This window comes from Gossypium raimondii, chromosome 12 (genome assembly GCF_025698545.1).
Source record: "Gossypium raimondii isolate GPD5lz chromosome 12, ASM2569854v1, whole genome shotgun sequence".
Lineage (NCBI taxonomy): Eukaryota > Viridiplantae > Streptophyta > Magnoliopsida > Malvales > Malvaceae > Gossypium > Gossypium raimondii.
In genome coordinates, this window is record NC_068576.1 from 27,215,072 (window position 1) to 27,240,902 (window position 25,831).

The window sequence follows — 25,831 nt, forward strand, 5'->3', positions numbered from 1 at the left end:
AAAGAAAGAGAACTAGAAAGCCTAAAGACTTACCCAAGTCTAAATACTTCTTCTGCAACAAGAAAGGGCAATTCAATGCAAACTATAAAGAGTGAAAAGAATACCTAGCTACCAAAAGCAAAGGTATGGAAATGTTGATGAATGAAGCTTGTTTAGTGGAAGATTCAATAGACCACTAGGTCATTAATCCGGGAGCCACTAATCATGTTTGTGTTTCTCTACAGGGGTTCGAGGAGATGAAAGATATTAGAGATAAGAGCTTATCGTTGCGGACCACGAACTGGACAAGCGTGGCAACTGAAGAAGTAGGAAATGTACATCTTTATTTTGATAATTTTAGGAAGATTATTTTAAAGACGTCTTCTATGTACCAAGTTTCAAAAGAAACTTAATTTCCATTACATGCTTATATAAAGATAACTTGACCGTGATTTGCAATCTTATCTGTAATAGGTGGATGTCAAATAATTTTTATTTTATCAAACCAAATATGTACACACTGCTTAAGACTGAAATATCAAATAAAAGACTTAAAACTTCTCACTCTAATGAGGCGTACCTTTGGCATTTGAGACTTGGTCATATTAACCGAGAAAGAATCATTAGACTTGTGAAAAATGACATCCTAAGTTCACTTAAAGAAGTTGATATTTCACAATGTGAATCTTGCTTGGAAGGTAAAATGACTTCATGATCTTTTAATGCAAAAGGAACGAGGGCCAGAAAACCACTAGAACTTGTGCACACTAACATATGTGCTCCCATGAGCATTACTGCAAGAGGTGGTTATGAGTATTATGCAACCTGTATTGATGACTATTCCATATATGAGAATGTATACCTAATGCACCACAAGAGTGAAACCTTTCATAAATTCAAAGAGTTTCGTGCAGAAGTGGAGAAACAACTAGTTTTACCCATAAAGACACTTCGGTCTGATCGAGGTGGGGGATATTTAACTAATGAGTTTTTTGGGAACCTTATAAAGAATGGGATTCTATCCCAGTTAACAGCGTCGAGTATGCCACAAAAAAATGGCATGGCAGAGAGAAAAAATCGAACATTGTTAGACACGGTACATTCGATGATTTGAAACTACCAATCTCTTTTTGAAGATACACTATACAAACAGCTTGCTATATTCTAAATGATGTGCCAACTAAGGTGTAACAACCCATTTTTTAGTGGTGTTAGAAATAGTGGTTTTGGGACCACAAATTCGACGAGCGAGATTGAAAATATTATTAATTAATATTTATGATTCAAGTATAATATTATTGAAATTTGTTTTAATGATTTTTGTTAATTGAATGAACAATTAGGTTCAAGTGGTATGTCCCTAAAGTCAAGTGATTTTAGAAAATGAGGTATCGAGACCTGGATTTTATAAATCGAGCCCCATAAATATTTTTATTAAATATTTACGAGTGGTTATATAGGTGTATTAGAATTTGGTTAAGAAATTTTAACTCTTAAATAGTTAATTAAGTAAAAAATGATTAAATTGTAAAAGTTGCACAAGTTGATTTCTATTAGTTAAATGGTTTAAGTATATATGAAAAGGTGAATTAATGGATTTAGATGGTAATTACACCTTGCATATTGGTAGTGGACATTTATGGACAAAGTTTTGTTAGTTGTAGTTAATATACTAAGGGTAATTAGTAATTAAATAAATTAATCTAAAAAAATTAAACAAAAGGAAGCTATCATCTTTCTAAAGCACTACCACCAAAATTGGAGAGAAAATAAAATACCATTGTTGCACTTTTGGTTCAGCCAAGCTCAAACTCAATGCATGATTAAGAAACACTACAACAAGATTTAAAGCAGGGAAAAGCTAAATTTTTGGACTAGTTGTTGACTTTATTTTTGCAACCGTTTTATTAGAGGAAAAGACCATGATTGAAAGATATCATGGCATTATAATCGAAAAGGAAAATACCGTAGTTGAAAGATACTATGGCATTACTTCGGGATTGTGTAAGACCTTGGTTGAAAGATACCATGGCATCCCCGAAATAATGAAATGTTTGAAAAGGTTACTAATGAAAAGGTTGAAAAGGTCATCAATGAAAAGGTCGAAAAGGATACCAATGAAAAGGTTGAAAAGGATACCATTATATCAATGTTCTCGGGTAAGTTATGCAAATACGAACTTATGAATACATAATTGAAGTTTGAGTTCATGGTTAAATCTTGTGAATTGAATCTTATTGTTGTAAGGAGTTGATTTAGAATAGTATGATTATTGAACTTGTGATAGATGATATATGTATTTAAATGCTTGTTACCACATGTTCAAGATTTGTTGTTACTATTATATCTTATTGATTCATCTACTAACCATTGGTTTGTGTTATAGGAAGTAATATATAGGTACATATTCTATTGAATGAATTTATACAAGATGATTATATGTTAAATGTGTGAATGAAGAGGTAAAATGGAATGTTTAGAGGAATTGGTTATACAACATGGCTATTCTAAATGTTTATATGAAAATAGATATAGTAAATGATTATATGGAATGTTTATCTGAAATATACATGGAATTATTGTTATGTGAAAAGGGATATTTGAAATGAATATCTGAATTAAAAAAGTTACTTTTTTTTACAAATAAAAATGTTAGTTGTTAAATGAATGTGTGAGGGTTGGTTTATGTGCCAAATGTGTTTTTGGGTCTATGTTTAAAAATAGGAGAAAGTTGCATGTTTTATATATAAACTCACTAACTGTGTGAGACTTGTGAGGTGTTGTGGATAGGGAAGCAAAGTATCTTTGTGATCTAATGAACAATGTTTGAATGATTTAATCATTTTACGTTCGGTAAGTTTAAGTTTCCTTTATACAAGTTTACTAAGCACTAGTTGCTTATATAGTTGTTTTTCTTTGTTTTGTAGATCATTAGAAGCTCGATCAGTTGGAACCGCATTGGAGCACGATCACACTATCCAATCATCATTTTGGTAGATTTTGGTTCTTTTGGTATGAGGTTATAAATGGCATGAGATAAGGCTAAAATGATATTTTGGTAGTTTGGTTGGTTTTGAAATTATGCCAAGTTCATTTGTGTTTCAATGTCCCTTGGTTGATGGTTTGTAAATGAACTATAAACTTGTGGTGTTAAATGATTGTATATGCCTTTGAAAGTAGGTATTTTATGGTTGCTTGGTATATTTTTTACATGGTTATTTGTTATGTTTGGGATATCTTTAATGTTTGAACTTGAGATGTTGAATTAAATTAACGTTTGGTGTGTGAAATGTGGAGTCTTTGGATGAGATATTAGTTAGGTCTATAGAATGGTTAATTTGGTATGTTTTAAAGTGTGTTTTAATATGTTTTGGTCATATGAATGCATGTGGAAATGGATTGGCTTGGTATGTAAGCAATTGGATTTCTAATGGCTTGTTTTAGGGGCAATTTATGATGTACATGGCTTAGGACATGAGCTGTCACACAGGTATGTGCCACACATGGCCTCCCCACACAGCTGTGTGTCATTTTAATTTTTAAGTACAAGATGAACCACATCGTCTATGAGAGTTACACTGCCTGGCAACACTGCCGTGTGTCTAAACTTCGAAAGCACACACAGCCTACAAAACGGCTGTGTGGCCCTATTCCAAATACCCACACGGGTCGGGACACGGTCGTGTGTTTCACATTTTGAATACTCACATGGCCTGGCCACACAGCCTTGTGACCCCTATTTCCTAATTTTTCCAATTTTTCTAAAAAAATTATTTGTTTCAAATTAGTCCCTAGATGTTCGCAACCTACATTTATGACCTCGTAAGCTCGAATTAAGGTCTGTAGCCATGTTTATGTCATGAAATCATATTACTTTGAATGTTATTATTTAAATTTATTAATTGTTTCTAAAGTTCATTATTTGTTATGATTTGATCAGTAATACTCCATAACCCTAACTCGGCAACAAAGATGGGTTAGAGGTGTTACATAAGGCAGCATCGAAAACCCCATACGAACTGCGGCATGGAAGAAATTTGAATCTTAATCATTTTAGGATTTAGGGATGATTGGCCCACGCATTGGATAAAAATGCGAGAAAGTTGGACTCACAGATAGAATTGTGCATGTTTGTAGGATATCCAAATGGAACAAAGGGTGGTTTGTTTTATAACCCGAAAAAGCAAAGTATTATAGTCTCAAATCATGCTACTTTTCTTGAAGAAAGTTACATCAATGACTTCAAACCTCAGAATAAAGAGGTACTCGAGGAGCTTTCAGGAAATATACAAAACCCAAAGGAAGTAGTTGCAGAACCAACTCCTAATAGTAGACCTACAAACGACTAGAATCGTAGGGAGTTTCATCGTAATGAGAGGGTCTCTCATAGGCTTGAGTTCTTCCAATCTGGCAGAAGTTCTTTTAACACTAAGTCTGCCAAACAGGAAGTTAATGACCCACTCATAGGCTTAAATGGACTCTATGTATTCCAACTTATTGTAGGAACTTGTAGACCTACCAAAAGGGATAAAACCCAAAGGTTGCAAGTGGATCTACAAAAGGAAAAGAAATACAGATGGAAAAGTAGAAACTTATAAGGACAGACTTGTAGCAAAAGGTTATACTTAGAAAGAAGGCATCGATTACGAAGAAACCTTCTCTCTGGTTGCCCTGCTCAAGTCAATCCGTATATTACTATCCATTGTGGTGGCTCTCGATTATGAAATCTGGCAAATGGATGTTGAGATAGTGCAGTGTTCCCTCCACAAGGCCTAGAGCTTCGCCCAAGGTGATAACTAATATGCTCATTCCTTATTCCCCATCCTATCTTCATATATCCCATAGAGGTTTTCCCCCAATTATCATGCCATGCATGCATCAAATAATCATCTATATTAAAGCAACAGTAATCAACTCAACATGACTCAAAAACATGATTCATGCACAGACTGCTCATGCATTTCCTAGTTCATGCAAGTAGTATATCATCATATATCACCCAGAAACAGGGTGCAAAAACTCACCTTGTTCCTTATCCTTGTCTCTATAGCTTGCCCGAACGCTAAAGTCTCCCCAGACCTGGCAGCTTTCCCTCGATTATTTTCTCCTTCCTAGACATCCATGCCTACGACTACTGCAATATGTAGAGTCTCCCATGGTTTGTAGCCTCTTCTTCTTCAAAACGACTGAAGAAGATCATGTTTTTGAAGAGAAAAAAATGTATAAAGACGACTAAGGAATTCCCCCTTATCTTGTCCTCCTACCTACATATATATATCCTCATGTCGCAATCTTCACGAAACGTCACCACCACACAGTCCTAATTATTATGATTTCCACTATGTAACTAGCCGGTCCCAGTCTAACCAAACCAGATTAAGAGTCTAACTTTCTCCTAATCAACTACTTAATGCTCTAAATTTCTTGCTAGTGCCCCCCACTTTCCATTACTATTCAATCAGCTCCCTAGTTCCTCCTGAGTTTAGGTATTTTGGAAATTCGAGTGTGACAAGTAAAGTGTTCATAATGTTTAATATGTAAGGTTGAACTTAAAGATTTTTATGGCATGCTTATAGGATAAATGGTGAATGTATGTGTAGTAAATGTATGTGTGATCTTGAATCATGAAATAGTATGATAATGGTAATGCTTGGATGGAATGTTGTGACGTATGTGCTAAATGGTAGTAGTAATGTTTGGACTTATTAGGTCAAGTTGGTTTTGTGATATGGCAAGTTTTGGGATGTTTATAAGTATTTTAATTATAGGTCATTAGGTATGTTTGAAACTTAGGGATATGATATTTTGGTATCAAATGAATTGGGATGTTTATAAATTTTGTATATCATGTTTATGATGGAGCTAAAATGGAATATTGGTTAGGCACTTTTAGGTTGTATTTTAACATGTTTTAGCTTTATATTGAAGTGTGTTGAACAAGGTTTTAAGATGTTCATATTAGCATTTGAAAGTACCTTAATGAGTTGGTTTAATGCATTGCATAAATGGTAAGTTTTAGGTCACATGGTCGTGTGTCACACACGGGTCGGTGACATGGTTGTGTGCCACTGGAGGATAGGTTGAAATTAGGTCACATGGTCTCCAATTGTCACTCAAGCTGGCCAAACGTCCATGTGAGTACTATAGACTTGGTATGCCAGATGTTACATGATTATAGTTAGTTAAACTGCCCAGTCAGACAGTCGTGTGACTTTTGGTGAATTTTTACACTTTAGTCTACATGGTCTCAGTGAGTTACATGGTCGTGTAACTCAATGCTACATGGTTCTAGCTTTTCACATGGCCTGGATACATGGTCGTGTTACCCCTATTTTGTACTTTCGTCTCTCTTTTGTATAAAATTTCAAATTAGTCCCTGTTTGGTTCCAAATTGATTTTAGAGATTTCGTAAGCTCGATTTAAGCTCGAACTTGTGTGAAAAAACATGATTTGTTTAAATAATTGAGATTTAATGAATGATTTAATGGACCTTATTTTAAATTCGCATGTTCTTGTTTTATTTATTTCTGTAACATCCCGTAACCTGATTCCGGCATTGGAGATAAGTGAGGGGTGTTACAACCCAAACCCGATCAAATCAACATTTTGGCATACCCAAATTTTCTAAGGATTTATCAATATTTATAATGATTTACAAAATTTCTAAGGTTATACCAAAATATCCATGGATTTACCAACATATCTAAGGATTTACTAAAGTTCTTAAGGCTACTTGGAAATTTTTGTAAATCCTTAGATATTTTGGTATAATCTTAGAAATTTTGGTAAATTCTTAAGGGTTTTTGGTAGGTCAAAATGTTGAGTTGATCGAGTTTGGGACACTAAGGAAATCTTTAGAAATTTAGTTAAAAACCCTTAGAAATATTGGTAACTCCTTGGAAATTTTGGTATAACCTTAGGAATTTTGGTAAATCCTTAAATATTTTGGTATAACCTACTAAATTTTGGTAAAGCCTTAGAAATTTTGGTATGCCAAAATTTTGAGTTAATCGAGTTTGGGCCACTAAGGAAATCTCTAGAAATATTGGTACATCCTTAGATATTTTGATATAACCCTAGATATTATGGTAATCCTTACTTATTTTGATAAACCCTATGTTGGTAATGTAACACCTCAATGTAACACCCCTAACCTGTATCCATCGCCGGATTAGGGCTACAGAGCATTACTGAAGCATAACGTCAAACAATGAACAATTTAATTAACAATTAAATTATAAGGTAAAACATAACAACATCAATCAAAAACATATATACGGTCCCTTATAAGAGCCCTTGAGGTCAAAAACAAACATTTGGAACAATTAGGGACTAAAACAAAAACATATGAAATTTTTCAGAATAAGTTAAAATTTTTCAAACTGCAAGGGTCACACGGCCAAGAGACACGCCCGTGTCTTAGGCCGTGTGGGCATTCGAAATAGGGACACAATGTCGTATCCCAGCCTATGTCTACACTCATGTAACTCTCTAACTTGGGCCACAAGGCCAAGCCACACGCCCGTGCTAGGCCACGTGCTAGGCCATGTAACAGCCTGACTTGCAACCCTTTGAAAGCTACAGGGGACACATGGCCATGTGACATGGCCGTGTGTCACACACGACTAAGACACATGCTCGTGTCTCTACCCGTGGACAAAAAATAGGTCATTTTTGTAACAATCTAACTCATATCCGTCGTCGGATTAGGATTAGGAAGTATTACTAGGCATGCCAAGACTAAAACAGACATTTACTATTTATAATTCAATCTTATCAATATAGATACAATTTAAGTTTGAAACAACATAACGCAATTTAAAAATCATAACACACACAAATAATTATAATACAAATAATTCAGTTAATCATCTAAAGCTCAAATAGAATTCACCACTTCATAATTTATACTTTTAAATTTTAAAGATGTCAATGTCTATTATTTGCTCACATATTCAAAATAACTAATGTGCAACGAAAACTATGTTACAAACACTCAATACATATATAATTCAAATATGATAATATAATTCCATCAATATTGTCATCGCTTCTTAAATACATGTACAAACATATATATTTTTAAATCATCGAATATCATTCCATTTTATACCCCAAATGAAAGTTCAATAATACAAATAATCTTACGAGTTAATAGAATAATAAATATAATCACTAAGAACACTTTATGCTTAATAATAATACACCTACTTTTGGTATATTTAATAAAACCTAATATAAGGCTTAATAACTAACAACATAAGTAACATATCTCAATTTTTACTTTAAAATTTTCAAGAACCAAATCCTACATATTTTCCCTTCACATGCATGCTAAATATGAATACAATTAAGCTATTTCCAAATTTCATATTTCATTTCCATACAAAACTAGACAGTACATATTCAATTTCTTTGTATATAAATAAATTAATCCATTAAATATATATTTATACTAAGCCATAAATCATAATCAATACACATTTGAATATGTATACATTCATTTACTCTATCAACAAGCCGAAAGTAATTAGTCACCTACATTTACAAGCATACTTAAATTTAAAATTATCTCCTATATTCACTTAACTACTAAATCCAATCAAAACATACATAACATTTACATATATAATACATAACCTAGACACTTAACTTAACATTACTTATCTTAATGAATATAACAAACTTACTTACTTCAACCACATAAATGCCGAAACACTTGAATGAAATCACCATGCACATATATATATATTACCATAAAAATACTAATCATAATATACTAATCCATGATCAAAGTATGCTTCAACCATAATTCAACCCAGAACCGAACACAAACAAGAAAATTAATCCATTTTCGCATGTCTCAATTTTACATAATCAAAAATCAAGCATTTCAGCTACGTTATACATGCCATAAGTTCGAATTCAAACTTAACAAAATATCGAGATGAGTCGACAGTGTGATAATCTTCTCTGACGATCCCCGAGCTCGTAACCAACTTCCAAAAATCTATAAAACGAAGAGCAACAGACACACAGTAAGCTATTTAAGCTTAGTAAGTCATAAGCAAAAATATAACTATCAACAATTACATATTAACATTTTATTTCAAAGGCCGAATATGCATAATATCAAATTCAATTTATCATTTACTACCAATTCACACTTGAACCTCATATACATATACCTTATGGCCGAACATAATCAATCATATACATATATATATATATATATTCAAGTAGGTTAGCACATAGTTCATAGTCAAAATAAGAACTTTTATCGATTCAAAAAACCATCTTACCTTATTTCCATGTAACCAAATAACTAACACATACTTGAACCTGTAATTTAATTTCACATTCCGTCTTTACTTCACATTTGCCCGTTGAACAATTCGGAATTAAAAAGGATACGCGGATAGTCTAAAACTAGTACAATGCCAACGTCCTAGACGTGGTCTTACATGTAATCACATATCGATGCCACTATCCCAGACAAGGTCTTACACGCAAACACAAGTCGATGCCAACGTCCCAGACGTGGTCTTACACGATAACGCATATCAAAAATCCTATGTCATGACATATGTATCCTATCTATTCCTAAGGTTCGTACGGGACTTTCAGACAACATATCTCGATCAAATCGAACTCGAAATATCGTACCTTTGCTCAATATACATTCTACCATACACCATTATATTCGCAAAAATTACATTCATCATGTAACATATATATATTATCAAATTTAACGACATTTATGTGCTTATAGACTTACCTCGGATATCGTCGATCGTTAAATCGGCTACTCGACCACTTTTTCTTTCCCCAATCCAAATTTGATTTCTTTAATTCTTGATCTAAACATATTCAAAGTAAGCTTATTTAAACACCATTCTATTCAATTTAGCCTAAAACACATGAATGGGCAAATTACAATTTTACCCTAACATTTTACACTTTTTACAATTTAGTCCAATTTATACAAAAACATAAAATATTCCAAATTAATTACACTATAGTTTAGCGAATATTCCTTAGTCTCATATAGGTCCTTGCATGTCTTTTATTTCACTCAATTTAATATTTTCTTACTAATTAACCCAAAATAATCAAATTCATCAAAAATTCAAAAACAAACATTATAATCTATCACATATCTTTCATATTTCATCAACAACTATCACCAAGCTCAAGTATTCATCAATGGCATATCTCAAAATCACCAACAAATTCTAAAATTAAAGCATGGACTAGATAGAACACGAGGCAACGATCACAAAAACGTAAAATTTATCAAAAACCAAAGTAAAACATACCTTGAATTAAGCTAAATGGTCACCGAATGTGTCAAAGCTCCTAACGCTTTCTATTTTCTAATTTTCAGCATTCAAAGATGAAGAAAATGGCTTTTAATTTATTTTATTATAACATATATTACATTATTATTAGTTTACTATTTTAACCTTAAATAATTAAATTATAAAACATATAATTTAAGGGCAATGTTGATCATTGCCACCCATTATCATTTAAATGGCCTAATTGCATATAAAGCCCCCATTTTTAAAAGACAACAATAATTAAGTGCTTTTATAATTAACCACTAAATTTTTATTTTACGCAATTAAGTCATTTTTTTCAATTTAAGCACTCAAACAGTAAAATTAATTCATGAGACTTTCACACATGTAAATTCACACATAATAAACACAGAAAATAATATTAAAATATTTTTTAGACTCGAATTTGTGGTCCTGAAACCACTGTTCAATTTAGGGTCAAAATCAGGTTGTTACAACTCTCTCCCCTTAGGGATTTTCGTCCCCGAAAATCTTACCGGTGAATAGGTTTGGATAACGTTCTTTCATTATATCTTCCGACTCCCAAGTTGCTTCTTCAACTCCGTGTTTATGCCAAAGTACTTTGACTAATAGAATTTTCTTATTTCGTAATTCTTTAATCTCACGAGCCAGAATGATAATCGGTTTTTCTTCATATGACATATCAGAATTAATTTCAATCTCAGTCAGACTAATCACATGCGAAGGATCGGATCTGTATCTACGAAGCATCGAAACATGGAATACATTGTGAATCTTTTCTAACTCAGATGGCAACAACAATTTATAAGCAACCGGCCTGATACGCTCTATAATCTCATACAGTCCAATGACTCTCGGACTTAATTTGCCTTTGCGACCAAATCTGAATATTTTCTTCCACAGTGAGACTTTCAAAAACACTTTGTCCCCAATCTGACATTCTATATCCTTTCTTTTAAAGTCCGCATAAGATTTCTGACGATCCGATGCTGATTTCAAACTATCCCAAATCACTTTCACTTTCTATTCGGTCTCTTTAATCAAATCGAACCCATGTATCTTATTTTCACTAAGCTCGGTCCAATACAATGGTGTACGACATTTACGACCGTACAAAGCCTCGTAAGGTGCCATTTTGATACTAGATTGAAAGTTATTATTATATGCAAATTCAATCAAAGGTAAGTATCGTTCCCACGTACCTTCAAACTCGAGAATGCAACATCTCAACATATCCTCAAGTATCTGAATGATTCGCTCAGATTGACCATCTGTTTACGGATGGAACCTGTGCTAAAATTTAGTTTCGTACCTAAAGCATCTTGTAGTTTCTTCCAAAACCATGATATGAACCTCAGGTCTCTTTCTGAAACAATAGAAATAGGCACACCATGAAACCTCACAATTTGAGAAACATACAATTCAGCAAGTTTATCAAGAGAGAAATATGTGCGTACCGGAATAAAGTGTGCCGATTTTGTCAACCTATCAATAATAACCCAGATTGTATCTTTCTTTTTCGGTTTCAATGGTAAACTGGATACAAAATCCATCGTGACTCGGTCCCATTTCCACTCTGGAATCATAATAGGCTGAAGTAATCCAAACGGTACTTGATTCTCAGCTTTAACTCGCTGACAAATTAAACATTTCGAAACAAAGTGGGAAATGTGTCGTTTTATACTGTGCCACCAATAGTGATGTTTCAGATTGTTATACATTTTCGTGCTACCCGGATGAATAGAAAATCGACTATTATGATCTCCATTCAAAATCATCTGAATTAACTTTGAATTTCTTAGAACACATAATCGGTTTTTGAATCTCAAACAATCCTCAGAATCAACTAGAAACTCTGAGTCAACATTTAAGTCACACTGAGCTCATTTTGCAATTAAATCATCATTGACTTTCTGAGCTTTACAAATCTGTTGAACAAATAACGGTTTTGCTTTTAACTCAGCTATTATCTCACCATCGTCAGACATAGCTAAATGTGCTTTCATTGCACGCAAAGAAAACAGTGATTTTTGACTTAAGGCATCAACAACAACATTAGCCTTTCCCGGATGATAGTCAATCACAAGCTCGTAATCTTTTAGCAATTCTAACCATCGGCGCTGTCTCAAATTCAAATCTTTCTAAGTCACCAAATACTTTAGGCTTTTGTGATCAGAATAAACATGACATTTTTCACCAAATAGATAGTGGCGCCATATTTTCAACGCAAACATAATAGCAGCCAATTCCAGATCGTGTGTCGGATAGTTCTTTTCGTGTGGCTTTAACTGTCTCGAGGCATAGGCCACAACTTTGCCTGCCTGCATCAAAACACAGCCCAAACCATTTAAAGATGCATCACTATAGATAACAAACTCTTTACCCGATTCTGGCTGAACTAATACTGGAGCTTCGGTCAAAAGAACTTTCAACTGATCGAAACTTTTCTGGCACTTTTCTGACCACTCAAACTTAACATCTTTCTGTAGTAACTTTTTCATCGGGATCGCAATCATAGAGAACCCTTTCACGAACCATCTATAATAACCAGCAAGTCCTAGAAAACTTCTAACTTCTGAAACATTTCTCGGAGGTTTCCAATCAAGTATAGCCAAAATCTTACCCAGATCAACCCGAATACCTGATGCTGATATAACATGGCCCAAGAAACTGACTTCGCGTAACCAAAACTCACGTTTACTAAATTTTGCATACAATTGTTTATCTCACAAAGTCTTTAACACGAGTATCAAATGTTCGACATACTCTGCCTCATCACGGGAGTAGATCAGAATGTCATCTATGAACACTACCACAAACCGATCCAGATACTGTCTAAAGATCCGATTCATTAAATCCATGAAAACAGCAGGTGCATTAGTAAGTCCAAAAGGCATAACCAGAAACTCATAATGTCCATACCTCGTTCAGAAAACAGTCTTTTGGCACATCAGAGTCTTTAACCCGCAACTGATAGCAGCTTGATCTCAGATCTATCTTCGAAAACACAGTAGCCCCTTTCAATTGATCGAATAAATCATCAATCCATGGTAACAGATACTTATTCTTTATTGTCACCTTATTTAGCTGCCGGTAATCAATGCACATTCTCATTGTTCCGTCTTTCTTTCTCAGAAATAGAACTGGTGCACCCCAAGGAGAGAAACTCGATCATGCGAAACCTTTATCAGTCAACTTTTGCAACTGTGATTTCAATTCTTTTAATTTGTTCTATGCCATACGGTACGGAGCTATCGAAATTGGAGTCGTCCCCGGTACCAACTCAATACCAAACTCTACTTCTTGAATAGGTGGTAAACCCGGTAATTCTTTGGGAAACACATCTGAATACTCACACACAACTGACACGGATTGAATCTTCTTTTCGGTCACCTTACTATCAAGAACATATGCAAGATAAGCTTCACAACCTTTTCTCACATACTTCTGAGCCAACATCGAGGATATCACTGCTAGGGATGATGTACAGTGAAAGTCAGATCAGAATTTTAGTTGTGAGATTAAAGAGATTTGAAATTCGAAGCTATGTGTGAATTTGAAATATATGATGTGAAAGTGATTCACAATAGTCTAAAAATAATATTGAATCGTTAGAAATTGTATGCAGACTTGAAAAGAAAAGATATAGAGTTTCAGATTGGAGATAAAGTCTTTTTGAAGGTATCACCATGAAAGAAAATACTTAGATTTGATCGTAAAAGCAAATTGAGTCCGAGATTTATTGGGTCGTATGAGATTGTAGAGCGTATCGGGCTAGTTGCTTATAGATTGCAGTTGCCACCTAAGCTAGAAAAGATTCACAATGTATTACATGTTTTGATGCTCCGTAGATGTCAATCCGATCATTCACATGTGATTAGCCCGACAGAGATTGAGATTATGCCCGATATGACATATGAAGAAGAACCGATTCGAATTCTGACTCGCGAGATTAAAGAATTGCGAAATAAGAAAATTTCGTTAGTTAAAGTATTATTGCAAAAACATGGAGTTGAGGAAGCAAATTGGGAACCAGAGGATTCAATGAAAGAGCGATACCCAAATCTATTCACCGGTAAGATTTTCGAGGACGAAAATCCCTAAGGGGGAGAGTTGTAACAGCCTGATTTTGACCCTAATCGAAACAGTAGTTTCGGGACCAAAAATTCGAGTCTAAAAAATATTTTAATATTATTTTTTGTGTTAAATATGTGTGAAATTATATGTGTGAAAGTTTCGTGAAATAATTTTATTGTTTGTGTGCTTAATTTGAGAAAATGGCTTAATCGAGTAAAGTAAAAATTTGAGGGTTAAATTTGAAAGTGCTTAATTGTTGTTGTCTTTATAAAATGGAGGTTTTATGTGGCAATTAGGCCATTTTAATGTTAGTGGGTGGCAATGGTCAAAATTAGCCTTATATTATATGCTATAAATATTTATTACTAAAAGGTTAATTTTGTAACTTAGTTAATAAATTAAGTTATAATAAAATAAAACAAAAAAGATGGTTATTTTCATCTTTGTTGGCCGAATGGAGAAAAGAAATAAACCATCCATGTTTTCTTTAGGTTTTGGCATTATCTAGCTTGATTCAAGGTATGCTTTACTTTAGTTTTTAATAATTTTTATGTTTTTGAGATCGTTGCTTCGTGTTCTTCAAAACCCATGCCTTAATTTTGTGAATCGATGGTGATTTTGAAATGTCCCATTGATGAATGTTTGAGATTTTTCTTGTTTGATGATGAAATATTAAATATATGTGTTAAATTATCATGTTTTGTCTTTGGATTTTTGATGAATTTGAGTAAATTGGACTAAATTGTGAAAATAATTTTTTGAGGGACTAAAATTTGAAATAAATGAAATGTATGGACTTAGATGAGCTAGAGTGGTATTCAGCCAAGCATGGGTATTATGAAATTTTGTGTATTTTGTGTTTTATGCAATAGGGACTAAATTGTAAAAAGTGTAAAATGTCAGGGGAAAATGGTAAATTCCTCATTTATGTGTTTTTGGATTAAATTGAATGGAATTATGTTTAAATAAGTTTAATTTGAATATGTTTAGATCATGAACCAAAGAAAACAGATTTGGATCGGGGAAAAACAAAAATAATCGAATAGTCGTCTATTCCATCCGTCGATATCCGAGGTAAGTTTATAAGCAAATAGACGTTGTTAATTTTAATTATATGTGAATTATATGTGCTGAAGTGCATATGTGAATAAATATATGTATTAGCCGAATGTGTACAAGCATGGCAGCTATGTTTATGAATTCATTTCAACTAAGTTACGACGTCCGAAAGCCCCGTATGAGCCTTAGGAATAGTTAGGATACATATGTCATGACATAGTATTTCGATATGTGTTTTCATGTAAGACCACGTCTGGGACGTTGGCATCGACTTGTGTTTACGTGTAAGACCATGTCTGAGACATTTGCATCGTATTTGATTTGTGTAAGACCCTGTCTGGGACAGTGGCATCGATATGTGATTACATGTAAGACCACGTCTGGGACGTTGGCATTGTACAAGTCTTTCGACTATCCGAGTATCCCTTTTAATTTCGAATGGTTCAACGGGCAAAGATAAGTTGTGTACGAATGTATAAATCAGGCTAAGTGACCAGGTATGTGATAGTTGATTACCTATTTGAAAATAAGATAAGTTGTATACTTGAATTGATGATACGAAGTTATGTGAAATATGAATTATGTGATTGCATATTTGAATATATATGTATTATACCTTTGATGTATATGTGCATTGAGGAAAGTGATGATTGGTTATATTAATGTTCAATTGATCATTTGGTAAAAAGGGAAGTTATTACAAATTATATAAGTTTTGATATATAAGTTGATAAATTGAATTATATGTGAAATTATAATGGTTTATTACTAATTTTCTAGCTTAATTTCCGTAAATGATTAAATGTTTATTTGCTTATGACTTACTAAGCTTCAATAGCTTACTGTGTGTAATTGTTTTCAATTTTATAGATTTGGAAGTTGATTAAGAGCACGGGGATCGTCAGAGAAGTCTATCACACTATCGACTGTTTTCGGTATTTTACTAAGTTTGAATTTAAACTTATGGCATGTATAGTCTAGTTAATATGTTTGATTTTTGGGTTGTAAATATGAGCCATGCGAAAATGGCTTATTTATTTTGTTAAGCATGGTTTTTATGCTTTTGATCAAGTGATAGATATGTTGATTTTGGTATTTCGACTATGGCATATTTATTTATGTGAATTATGTTTGATATGTTTTGTTAAGAAGGTGGTAAATAATTCGGCATAGGTGAGCTTAGTTAAAGCATATAAGTGAAGTGAGTTTGGTATATATATGTTATGGTGTTTTAGTCATGTGCTTCGGTAATGAGGTAAATGATATTCAAGCTTAATTAATCTTGGTTATGTGTTATATATATATATATGATATGTGTGATATGTTTGGTTTTGGTCTTGGTGTTTTGGCTATGGTTTATTTATAAGTAAATATATGTGAATCTTGTTTGATATGCTTTGTTAAGGTATTGTTATATAATTTAGTAATTAAGTGAACTTCGGTTATGGCATATAGGTGAAATGCTAAGTAAATCATAGATGAAATGACAGTTAAATTTGGTTTGTAAGAGTATATTTGCATTAATAAATTGATTTGAAAGAAACTAGTAATGTGCATATGTATGTACGATTATAAGGTATGGAAGAATATGTGTATATTTGGTCATGATCTAGACCTGTTTTGAAGTGTGTTTTATGTTATAAATTGGTGTATGGATATAGGTTTGGAAAATGTGAATTGATATGTATGGTTTTATTATTTGAATCGATATGGTTTGATTAGGAAATGGCATATTTTGACTTATGATTTAATTGCTAAATCTTGTACAATTTATGAGGTTATTTATGGATGCCAATTTGTTATGAAATAAATTAGGAATGTGGAGTATTTAATAAAGGTACGATTTGCTTATGCAAGTGGACTTAATATTCGATTTTATATTTGTAAAATTATATGAATTGTATAGATTTTTGGATATGGCTAAAATGGTGTATTCATATGCTAAACTTGTAATAGATAAATATGCATGTTTTGGTATTTTAAATGATATATATATATAAATAATTTTAAAGTAGGCTTAAAATTTATGAATAAGATACATACAAATTCAGATAATGATAGTTAAGTGAGTAATACAAATTTGAATTTAGCTTTTATAAATTTGTTGGATTAGTTGATTAAAGGATAAGTTGATTTGTATTAAGCGTGTATAGTTTATGATTGAATGATTTCATTGAAATGGTCATATGTGTATAATATAATAAGATCAAAGGTATGTACGGCCAAAATATAATGTTACTAATGTTGTATATGTGATTGGACATTAAGTTGTATACATATTGATTTCATTATGTACAAATCTGAAGTTATGAAATGCAATGTTTGATAATTAGATAGTGAAATTATGTACGGACATATTTTACGTATATGAAAAGAGAAGATATATGCTTGAATATGATTTAATTATGAAAATGTCATTAATACAATGGATTTAGGAAATCAAATATTGAAAGTATTATATAATTTAATATGACTCGATGTATACAAGTTTGGTTCAATTTGTTAATTATAGAATATGTTCGATTGCGCTTTGATGTATGTTTAAATTGAATCAGTTTGAATTTTGAAATGTGTTTATTTGTGATACATTCTTAGTAAGGTATGATTGATTTGAATTGTAATAATCATTTATATATTTGAATTTAAAATAAGCGAATTGAGGATATTCAAGTTTGATAATTTTATAAATGTATCGTTACTCTTTGGTGTATGAAAGGTGATAAATGACTGTGCTGAACTGTGTCTTGTTCGGTAATGCCTCGTAACCCTAATCTGGTGACGGATACAAGTTAGGGGTGTTAAATATACATTCATTTACTCTATCAACAAGCCGAAAGTAATTAGTCACCTACATTTACAAGCATACTTAAATTTATAAATTGTCTCCTATATTCACTTAACTACTAAATCTAATCAAAACATATATAACATTTACATATATAATACATAACCTAGACACTTAACATTACTTATCTTAATGAATATAACAAACTTACTTACTTCAACCACATAAATGCCGAAACACTTGAACGAAATCACCATGCACATATATATATACATTACCATAAAAATACTAATCATAATATACTAATCCATGATCAAAGTATGCTTCAACCATAATTCAGCCCAAAACCGAACACAAACAAGAAAATTAAGCCATTTTCGCATGGCTCAATTTTACATAATCAAAAATCAAGCATTTCAGCTACGCTATACATGCCATAAGTTCGAATTCAAACTTAACAAAATAACGAGATGAGTCAACAGTGTGATAATCTTCTCTGACGATCCCCGAGCTCGTAACCAACTTCCAAAAATCTATGAAACGAAGAGCAACAGACACACAGCAAGCTATTTAAGCTTAGTAAGCCATAAGCAAAAATATAACTAATCCATGATCAAAGTATGCTTCAACCATAATTCAACCCAAAACCGAACACAAACAAGAAAATTAATCCATTTTCGCATGTCTCAATTTTACATAATCAAAAATCAAGCATTTCAGCTACGTTATACATGCCATAAGTTCGAATTCAAACTTAACAAAATATCGAGATGAGTCGACAGTGTGATAATCTTCTCTGACGATCCCCGAGCTCGTAACCAACTTCCAAAAATCTATAAAACGAAGAGCAACAGACACACAGTAAGCTATTTAAGCTTAGTAAGTCATAAGCAAAAATATAACTATCAACAATTACATATTAACATTTTATTTCAAAGGCCGAATATGCATAATATGAAATTCAATTTATCATTTACTACCAATTCACACTTGAACCTCATATACATATACCTTATGGCCGAACATAATCAATCATATACATATATATATATATATATATTCAAGTAGGTTAGCACATAGTTCATAGTCAAAATAAGAACTTTTATCGATTCAAAAAACCATCTTACCTTATTTCCATGTAACCAAATAACTAACACATACTTGAACCTGTAATTTAATTTCACATTCCGTCTTTACTTCACATTTGCCCGTTGAACAATTCGGAATTAAAAAGGATACGCGGATAGTCTAAAACTAGTACAATGCCAACGTCCTAGACGTGGTCTTACATGTAATCACATATCGATGCCACTATCCCAGACAAGGTCTTACACGCAAACACAAGTCGATGCCAACGTCCCAGACGTGGTCTTACACGATAACGCATATCAAAAATCCTATGTCATGACATATGTATCCTATCTATTCCTAAGGTTCGTACGGGACTTTCAGACAACATATCTCGATCAAATCGAACTCGAAATATCGTACCTTTGCTCAATATACATTCGGCCATACACCATTATATTCGCAAAAATTACATTCATCATGTAACATATATATATTATCAAATTTAACGACATTTATGTGCTTATAGACTTACCTCGGATATCGTCGACTGTTAAATCGGCTACTCGACCACTTTTTTCTTTCCCCAATCCAAATTTGATTTCTTTAATTCTTGATCTAAACATATTCAAAGTAAGCTTATTTAAACACCATTCTATTCAATTTAGCCTAAAAACACATGAATGGGCAAATTACAATTTTACCCCTAACATTTTACACTTTTTACAATTTAGTCCAATTTATACAAAAACATAAAATATTCCAAATTAATTACACTATAGTTTAGCCGAATATTCCTTAGTCTCATATAGGTCCTTGCATGTCTTTTATTTCACTCAATTTAATATTTTCTTACTAATTAACCCAAAATAATCAAATTCATCAAAAATTCAAAAACAAACATTATAATCTATCACATATCTTTCATATTTCATCAACAACTATCACCAAGCTCAAGTATTCATCAATGGCATATCTCAAAATCACCAACAAATTCTAAAATTAAAGCATGGACTAGATAGGACACGAAGCAACGATCACAAAAACGTAAAATTTATCAAAAACCAAAGTAAAACATACCTTGAATTAAGCTAAATGGTCATCGAATGTGTCAAAGCTCCTAACCCTTTCTATTTTCTAAGTTTCGGCATTCAAAGATGAAGAAAATGGCTTTAAATTTATTTTATTATAACATATATTACATTATTATTAGTTTACTATTTTAACCTTAAATAATTAAATTATAAAACATATAATTTCAGGGCAATGTTGATCATTGCCGCCCACTATCATTTAAATGGCCTATTTTCCATATAAAGCCCCCATTTTTAAAAGGCAACAATAATTAAGTGCTTTTATAATTAACCACTAAATTTGTATTTTACGCAAATAAGTCATTTTTTTCAATTTAAGCACTCAAATAGTAAAATTAATTCATGAAACTTTCACACATGTAAATTCACACATAATAAACACAGAAAATAATATTAAAATATTTTTTATACTCGAATTTGTGGTCCTGAAACCACTTTTCCGTTTAGGGTCAAAATTAGGCTGCTATAATTTTCGTTTAGTCCTTTTTTTCAAATTAAGCATGCAAATGGCAAAATTTCTTCACAAAATTTTTATACAACACTACTAACATGCTGCAGACCATAAAATGATAATAAAATAAATTTTGCGATGTCAAAATTGTGATCCTGAAACCACTATTCTGATTTCACTTAAAATGGGTTGTTACACCCAACCCCGCCGGTTGACTGAAGCGTTACACAGAAAGCAGACTTATACTTAGTTTCAAAGTAAAATAATTGGACTGGGGTGTTAACTCGGAAAAGTTTCAAAAACAAAAGTAATTAAGCTGGTATATGTCATAACGTATACGCAAATGAGTTGAAAATCTTTCCCTTAAAATACAATATTTCTTGCAGTGGCCCATAACATATAAAACAATTTGTCTTAGACAAGCAGAAAATACTTCACAAAAGATAATTCAAAAAATTCATCTAAACCTTCAAGGGGTAACATTCTTATAAAATTGTAGTTAAATAAAAGGTACTTATTACAAATTCATATTCAAAACAAAAATACACGCCACCCCCAAAGATCATATACATGTTACAAAACTAACACAGGCAAAGCTCACTGCAAAGGTCACTCTTTCTGGCTGAGTCTTTTCTACAATACTACGACCAAGTTCCACTTGGAAGAGGGAAAAAATAAGGGTTAGTTCATACGAACTTAGTGATTTCCACAAAAAGAAAAAGTCTACCCTTTAGACGAGTTACAAAAGCAAGGATAATATGAAAACTACATATACATACAATTAACTAATAAATCAATACCCTACACGCAAAGACACTTGGGCACATACTCTTAACTAATGGCAGACACTAAATCATGGCGGATAAACTGGGTTTTATGTCAAATGTGGTTTTAGCAATAAAAGTTGAGAAGTTGATGGGTAAAGGTTGTGAGGCTTATTTGGCCTATGTGATGAATTCTGTCAATAAGGAGGTAAGAGTTCAGGATATTCACACTGTTAGGAATTTTCCTAACATGTTCCCAGAAGAGTTACCGATTTTGCCACCGGATAAGGAAGTGGAGTTTGGAATTGAGCTTTATCCTAGTACTACACCGGTATCCATTGCGCCCTATCACATGGCACCAAAAAAGCTCAATGAGTTAAAGGTTCAGTTACAAGAGTTGTTGGATCAAGGGTTTATTCAACTGAGTGCATCTCCGTAGGGTGCACCAGTTTTGTTTGTAAAGAAGAAGGATGGTTCACTACACCAAAACAGATTTTTAGCAGCTTTTTTTATGCCTTTAAGCGCCGCTAAAAGTATTTACGGCGTTTTTAAAAGCGCCACAAAAAATGCCGCTGTAGTCAACGCCGCAAACTTTTATGGCGTTTTTAGAAATAAACGCCGCTATAGATCATGACCTTTAGCGGCGCTTTTTCCACAAACACTGCTATAGATCAGGACCTTTAGCAGTGCTTTTTCCACAAACGCCGCTATAGATCAGGACCTTTAGCGGCGCTTTTACACAAACGCCGCTGTAACTCAAGATCTTTAGCGGCGCTTATTCCACAAACACCGCTATAGATCATGACTTTTAGCGGCGCTTTTCCCACAAAGGACGCTATAGGTCATGACTTTTAGCGGTGCTTTTCCCACAAACGCCGCTATAGAACAGACCTTTAGCGGCAATTTTCACACAAACGCCGCTAAAAACATATCTTTAAAAAATAAATTTTTTTCATATAATATTTATTTCTATGATAAATATTAAATTATGTTTTAAGGATTTAAATTTTCTCTGAAAATTTTAACTTTAAAACTAAATATAAAAATTAATGAATTTAAATTTAGAATTTAAAATAATAAATTAATAACACAATTAAAATCCAAAAGTTAGAACTCTTAAGTAAAAATAAATATCATGCTTATAATGAGGATGCTTATAAAATTTAATGAATTTAAACTTAGAATTTAAATTAAATAATAAATTAATAAATGTACAAATGTTTAGAAAATATTAAAGAATCTTTCATATCATACTTATAACAGGATGCTTTTACAAATATCATGCTCCATAATTAGTGTAAGAAGAGCAAATCCTGATATAGATGGCAAATCCACTTCTGTCAAAATGAGATCTACATTATGTGGTCTTCCTTTCAGCATCTCCCATGCCTTCAAGCCATCAGGAACAGCAGCAACTACTCAAAAAGAAAAACCCATTTTCACTCACAAATGTACAAGTTAATATTGCAAACAGTTTCTTATTTTAAGCAAGAATCAACAAGCAATTTCCAGCCCCCCAGAAAATGTAAAAATAATAAATTGAACCACAATCCATAATCAAATATTTGTTACTTACATTTAAGGGTCAAGCGAGCACTTATAGTACAAAAATAAAATATTAAGCTGAAGCCAACATACCCGATAGTGCACTTTGATTCTATCACCTTTGTGAGCTTGAAACTCGCATGATTTGGGCTTATGTTGTAAAAAAGTGAAGAAAAAAAAAGACATAATAAGACAACAAGAAACAAAGAATGGCAATAAAAAAGAAACAATTTCTAATATATCAACAGAGTTCGAGTGCTGCAATTTAAGTTTTAGCGACTAGTGTTCAACTTGTAAGTATTTAGCGGAATGAAAATTTCATTGAGGAGATGTGAAAATGATGATAGCTACTAAGTTACAAATAAAGCTTTAATCCTCTATTCCTATTCCTAGATTAAAACTTTAACAATAACTTATAATCCTAACCATCCATCCATATCTCCAACAATCAATAAATAAGACTGAAACAATATAATATCATAGTAGAAGCTCCTGCATTACACAAGCATATATATAATACAAGCTGGGAGAAGCATGTAGTGGGGATCCAAATTAAGGTCAAAAGCAAAGCAAGCATCTTGATATACACTTGCCATCTCCTTTTAAACTAGGGGGAGAAGCCTTTTTAGAGTAAAACCGGACAGGAATGGAAACCTCCTGTCGCAGAACAGCTTGACTACCATAAATCTGTACAAATTACCCAAAGATTAATTTCTAAAAGATGCAATATCCCAGCCAAAAAAATTACCATAAAACATATTATACCGCAGATTAGTAAAAAAAATTCAACTAATTAACAACAAATAATCCTCCTACTGACCTCTGCAAAAAAAATTCAACCACATTTAATAGTTCTTAAAAAATCTTGAACCAAAAAAACCTAAAAAAAAAGTTTAAAAACTCAAGCAAAAAAAATCTAACTTTTACTAACTTTGTCATAAACAAAACAAATTCGAAACATTGAAAGGTCAAACAAATAGCTTATCAACATGGTATTTTTCAGTCACAAGCAATCAAGTAGTTTTCTCGAGAAACAAACAGATAATAACAACAAAAAAATAGTACCGGAGAATCGAAGGAGAGGCAGCATTCTTACTTGTAGATATGATTGGTGGGTAATGAACTCCTCTATCTATGATTATATCATGTTAAAAGAAAAACAGAGAATCTCTCCTCCAAATATTTTAAACCCTAAAGTTATCACTATTGAAAGATGTTTCCCCTAGCTTTGGCTTCAACATATTAATCTCATACCATAAAATAAATTTAAAAAAAAATAGGTTTATACACTATCTTTTTAACTTACTTTTTAGGGGTTGGGGTAGGGGGATTTGTTGCCGTCTTATCTTTTCCCCCTGACCACCTTGTAGTTGAACCCGAGGACCTGTGACGATTCACAGAATTTATTAAAGAATAAAAATAAGTAAAAGAGAAACGAGCTAAAAGGAAACTAATATTTATTTATACCGATTTAAACAAATAAACTACACTATTTTGATTTGCACACAGATAAGCATCCATAGTGCAGTTCAGATTCAACTAAATTGAACAAAGTTTTAAGAAATTTCAGACCCTAAAAAAGTGAAAGTAAGAAGGGGAAAAAAACATAGATGAGTACTTGAAACTTCTTTGTTTTTTTAGCCGATATCGGAGTCATCAAAATCGTCTTCGAAATTGTTAAAGAAATTGGCATCGGCGAGCTCGTTGTCAGAACCGACGACGCCTTCGCCGAAGATCTCCGGCGTGTCAACATCGTCGACTTCCATGGATGAACTTTGGTCGTCTGGGTCCTTCACGAATTCCATCGGCATCGGCCTCATCTTTCCCTCCTTTTCTTTAGGCTTCTAGGGATTTCTTTCGTTAGTTTAATATTATTTTTTTTGTTGAAATATCACGCTATATAGTGTCAAACAAGCCTGGATTATGGATTTTGCGGCGTTTCTAGCAAAAACGTCACTAAAAAAATTAAATTCTTGTAGTAAAACGATATCGTTTTGAAAAATTTTAACATATAGTTGCTGCATTTTTCATAAAAACGCCGCAAAAAATATTTCATTTTGAACAAAAATTATTTATTTTTGTATTTTAATTTTATTTCTTATAATTTGGTCCTCTCCAAAATAAATAATTATACCTAAATATCCATATAAATCTATTACTTTTTAACTTATTTATTAATTCTATTTAAACTAATATTTAAATATATCAAATGGTTTAGATTAATTTTTTAAATATAAAAGCATTAATTAATTGTATAAAATTTTATCATTTAACAAATCTCAAGTAAACATTAACCTTAAACCCTAAATTAACCATTCAATACATAAAAAGCCTATCTATTATATATCTCTTAAATAATTTCAACTATACTCATAATTTCAATATATTTAATTTATTCTTATCTCTTTTACAATTATACAAGAACATATTTAAAATATAAATTAAAAAATAATTAATCTAAACCCAAAACCTTAACCCGACCCCTAAATCCCTAACTCTTAACCCCTAATATCTAACCCCTAAACCCCTAACCCCTAAACCTTAAATCCCAACCCTTAAACCATAATCCCTAATCCATAATCCCTAAATTCATACTCCTTAAACCTTAAAATATGAACTCCTAAACCGGCCTTAAATCTAAAATTAATCATATGCCCTAAACTAAAAACCCTAAACAAATTTAT

The 25,831-nt window shown here is 32.4% G+C and overlaps 1 long non-coding RNA gene across 1 annotated transcript; it reads right to left on the bottom strand.

Moving 5' to 3' along the window:
• Nucleotides 1–22,804: 22,804 nt before the first annotated feature.
• On the bottom strand, nt 22,805–24,553 carry LOC128035595 (uncharacterized). The gene is made up of 3 exons (XR_008192093.1): nt 24,454–24,553; nt 23,241–23,297; nt 22,805–23,017 (listed from the first exon to the last, which is right to left on the bottom strand). It is a non-coding gene; the product is annotated as an uncharacterized LOC128035595 (long non-coding RNA).
• Between the last annotated feature and the right edge of the window lie 1,278 nt (nt 24,554–25,831).